Consider the following 5,211-nt stretch of genomic DNA (forward strand, 5'->3'; position numbering starts at 1 on the left):
ATAGCAACACTCCCTTAATTCTAGGAAGGCCCTTTTTATCAACTGCTAAAACCATCATTGATGTTGGCACAGGTGAACTCACACTCCGGGTGGGAGACGAAACAATCACCCTTCAAGCCCGCAATTCTAGCAACATATCAGGAATTGAAGGTGATCATTTAAATCATTCTACTAAAACTAACCACATGATACAACCCACTTTGTAGGAGATAAGTCTGAAGGAAGTACACGAGTCATTCTCAAGTAATAGTAAAGGACCTGTTCATGAAGATCGAAGACTACAAATCGAAGAACTCGATGAATAGCAGACGCACATACCAAGAACACCTAACAAACCGAAACTACGCTAAAACAAGCCTGATACCTCTCAAAATCAACTTAAGGTTGGTGATAAGGTCTTATTAGATGCCGCAGATCCCCACATTGTCACTACCACACCGAATGAGGAAATCCCTCTTACGGTACTCAGTATTTTTCCATTCGGTACGGTGGAAGTGAGTCATCCCAAGTTCGGCACTTTTAAGGTAAACAACACCTGATTAAAACCTTATTTTGATGAGATTGATAGTAGGAATGAGGAGTATACTACAAACCACCATGACCATTTACTGGAGAGGTAAGTCGAGCTTAGACTATAAATAAGCGCTTCTTAGGAGGCAACCTGAGCACTAACAATATTAATTTCTTTAAATTTTGGTATTTAACTCCTAACTTACTAATGGAAATCTTGAATACAGGTGTTTCCACAGAGACATGGCCAAGCACATAGGCGTGCTTCAGGCCGTGTGAAAACAGGGTAAAAGATTTCCCCAAACATGAGCTGCGATAAAATGCCACGATCGTGCGACATGGCCGTGGTAGAATCTGCCAAATAAACAGGGGCGTGCGACATGCCCGTGTCTAGCACCCGTGGACAACACTGTCAGAATGACACAGGCGTACGAAAACCTACACGACCGTGGGAGAAGCGAACCACGCCAGACACAGTCATGCGACACGATCATGTATCTACACGGCCTATACAAATGGGAGTACGAGAAGGTCGTGTGATGACATCACAATTCGCGACGAACACAGACGGGACACGAACCACACGGGCATGTGTACCGGCCGTGCCACTTGAAAAATTAGAATAATTATCTTATTTTATTTTTTCTGTCATTAAGTTTTTAAGATTCATTTGTTTTGAAGATTCATTTGTTTTCCTTTTAAAAACGGCTTACCTTTAGAGTCAAGCTTGATATCCAGAGTTCTCTTCAATGCTCGATCTCGTCAATCCAAGAATATCATCCATTCTTAAGACAAGAAGTTTCACTTCTCTCCCTATCTTATTTTTATACTCTAATATCTATCTTTGTACATTGAGGGCAATGTACATCTTAAGTGTGGGGGGTATTTATTTCATTATAAAAAAAAATCCCTGAATGATTGTCTTATTCTCTTGAAAAAGCTCTCATATAATATTTAGGATAAATTTTAATTGATTTATGATTTTGATTGATATGTCTTGAATTAAAACATAAGCATTTATGCATTAATTGTTTAAACTTTAAGATATTAGAGAATCAAGCATGATAAGTTGATTTTTAAGAATTTAAAATTATAGGTTGTTTCCCCAAGTCTAGATATTACTTTGAATTGGAATTAACGAGTCTAAACATCAAAAAGCCATAATTTTTGTGAGATTTTTGAGCCTTTTGAGCATCTATTAATTATTTCATGCTCACTTTTATTACTGCTTTGAGTGCGTCAGTATTGAACTGTTATTCTAGAACTTGCTTGATTATGCATGTCAAAACCACACCATTTGATTTGATATGTCAAAATGATTAAGGCACTTAGGATTAACCCACTCATGCCATGAAAAGCCTACCTCCACGATTAACCCTTAGTAAACCCCCTTGAGCCTAACAAGCCATTTCTTGTATTACCTTTAATATTAACCCTTAACCCATTATTATTGAAATCCTCTAAATTAATCCCTATTTTTGTCGAGATTTGAGTTGAATGGATTGCTTAGCTATGTCTTGTTCTTAATAATTAGTCTATGTTATTTAAATTATTCTTAAAAACAAAAAAAAAATATGTATACATATCTGTAATTTCAGATTCTGAGAGAAGCTCTATTGTACGCAAGTGAAGATTAACTCTTTTTCTAGTTAGGCAATTTTTCAATTCAATCTCGATTCTAACCCTTTCTTTCAGCTTGTAACCACACCCCCTAACCAAACCTCATTACAATCCTCTAAAGACCTTTTGATTGATGTATCATCTTAAATTATAGTGGTAGAGATTTGATTTTCATGCAAGCCTATGGTAATGACTTTTCATTATTGACGATTGAGTGCTTCAGTTATTGTCCTTAAACACCTCGAGGGATTTGAGTGAATCTTTAGTGAGGATTTGAAACTCTGTGATATTCTGAATCAAAGGTAATTACTTAGATGCGGAGAGACACCTATGTTTGCATGATTAAATACTCAACTTGGAATGTTTGAAACTTTTATGTTCTTTCAGTTGAGTTCTCAATGTATGATTACTTATGGATTATTTTGAGATATTATCGATAGAAATTATAAGTTGAGAAGAATTTATTTTGATTATGAGTTGAGGATTTTGCTTGAGAACAAGCAAATGCTTAAGTGTGGGGGTATTTGATAAACCGTAAATTATACATATTTTTACCCCATGTTTAATGCATTTTATGGATGATTTCTCATTAGAATTGGTGAATTCGATGCTCCTAATGTTTTAATTTCATGTTTTATACTTAGGAGAGCATAGGAGAGCAAAAGGAACGAGAAACGGGCCAAAAACGGAGAAAATGGGCCAAAGTACGAAATCAACACGGGCTGGACCTCCTCACACGGGCATACCACACGGCCGTATCAATCTGACAGAATTGAAGCACGACTCACACAGGTATAGCACACACCCGTGCCATTCTAACAGGCTCGAACACGGCCTAAAGTAATCTCACACGGGCCTGTCACATGGGCGTGTCCCTACCAAGTCCAAGTTGAGTCCAATTCGGAAAAGGCCACTTTTGAGGGCTCATAGGCATTCCAAAGCCTATAAATACACCCTAGAGGAGGAAGAAAAGGGAGACGGAGAAGAGGGAGTAAGGAATTACTCTAAGGAAACAGATTGATCCATCTCAGAAGCCAGATTCATCATCAAGACTGAAGATCTCTCCTCGATTTCCCTTCAGGAGTTTTGGGTTTTCTTCATGTTTTGTATTCTTTATTCTTCTGATATGTTTTCTTATTTAGTTATGAACGAAAACCCCTAAATACCTAAGGGGAATGAAACCTAAGACGAATCTTGTTATTATTTTCTGAATCGTATGATAAATATTTAACTTGTTCTTAATTACGTGTTCTAAATTCTTGTTTTGATATCCCAGAATACTGATTCAAGACATGCTCTTATTCAGAGGAGGAATAGACTCTGTCTAAGAGTAATTTTGTCATGATTAAGCAGAGTTGATTGTGCATCTAGAAATAGGGTGACAAGATTTTGCTGGATTAGGGTGAAACCTAATAAGGGGATCCATAGATCGAGTTAATGTAACCTTAGAGTGTTAATTAGAGAAAAGTCTCGGTTATGCAATCTAGGGATTAAACGTTATTAGTCTTGAATAGGGATAATAACATAGCTTAGGGATATCTACGGAACAAGTTGAATAAATAAATCGTCCGATTTGGAGCCAGAATAACAAGTAAAGTCTAGGTGGATTTTTCCTTAGGTATTGTCTTCATTCAATCGATTTTCCCAAAAGTAATTCCCCAATTCTTTTCTCTGTGAGTTCTTAGTTTAGATAATTAGTTAATTAAAACAAAACCTCTTTATTCTTAGGATAGATAATAAAAGGACAGTCATTCTAGTACTTTTAGTTCCTTGTCATTACTAGTACTTTTAGTTCCTTTGGGTTCGACAATCCGGTCTTGCTAAAACTATACTACTGTTCGATATGTACACTTGCCTACATCGCGATAATAGTTAGTTCAAGAACGAGTAATTATAAATATTTAAAACCTATCACGAAATCTCTCGATCACGGAGTTTCAACAGGACATGTTACGGGAGCTGGAGGCACTACTGGAGGTACAGCATGATGTGCAACAAGGGGTGGAGGTTGTTGAACCATCGAATTATTTCTTATGAATTCGGAACACCACTATCCCATTAAGCCAAAGAACATGTTTTTAACTTCAATTTCAGTTATCTGAGGAATCAACATACTTGGACTCATACCCAAATCAGCAGTCCTGATGTTACTATTCACTTTATTGGTCTCACCTTGTTCATTATCAGACATATTTAACAATCTACAAAAGAAATGAGAGTTAGATCGGATCAATTGAAATTCTCACTTATCGCAGGTTTATATGGCATGTAATTCTAAGCTTAACATACTACGTTTATTCTAAGAATCGATTACATCGTAGCTCTGATACCACTAAATGTAACACCCCTAACTAGTCTCCATCGCCGGATTAGGGTTACAGAGCATTTACAATTGAAAACATTTAAACTTTATATCATTAAAAAACTTAAAGACATCATAAACCATTCATATACATGCATATCGAGCCCTCGATGACTTAAAAATAGCTTAGAAGCAATTGGGGACCAATTCGAAACAATTTGGAAAGTTTAGGAAAAAGATGCAAAATTTGCAAAATAAGGGTCACATGTCCTTGTGCCTCACATGGTTGAAACACATGCCTATGTCTCAGGCCGTATAACTTATGAACTAGGGACACATAGCCATGTCCTAACCCGTTTCCTCACTTGTGTAACTCTTTGAGTAGGGTCACATGCTCGTGTCACACACTCGTGTGCCAGACTATGTAACTCTCTGAGTTGCCCCACACGCTTGTGTGTTAGGCCATGTAACTCATTGACTTACACGCTAAAAAAATCATTAGATGACACATGGCCGTGTCGCTAGGCCATGTGCCCTCACACGATTGAGTCACATGCCCATGTCTCAGGCTATGTGAACCCAAATTTTACCTAAAATCAAGCCATTTCAAAACCATTTCATGCATAACCTTTCAACTCATTTAAGCACACTTTAAAGGAACCTCACCTAAACACACATCAAAATGTCATTTCAAGATATTAATTCAACTAACCAATATGTCATTCCAAGGCACCACATTTCATCAAAACATTTCTAACCCAAGTAAAACAATTTAGCTA

This window comes from Gossypium arboreum, chromosome 1 (genome assembly GCF_025698485.1).
Source record: "Gossypium arboreum isolate Shixiya-1 chromosome 1, ASM2569848v2, whole genome shotgun sequence".
NCBI lineage: Eukaryota > Viridiplantae > Streptophyta > Magnoliopsida > Malvales > Malvaceae > Gossypium > Gossypium arboreum.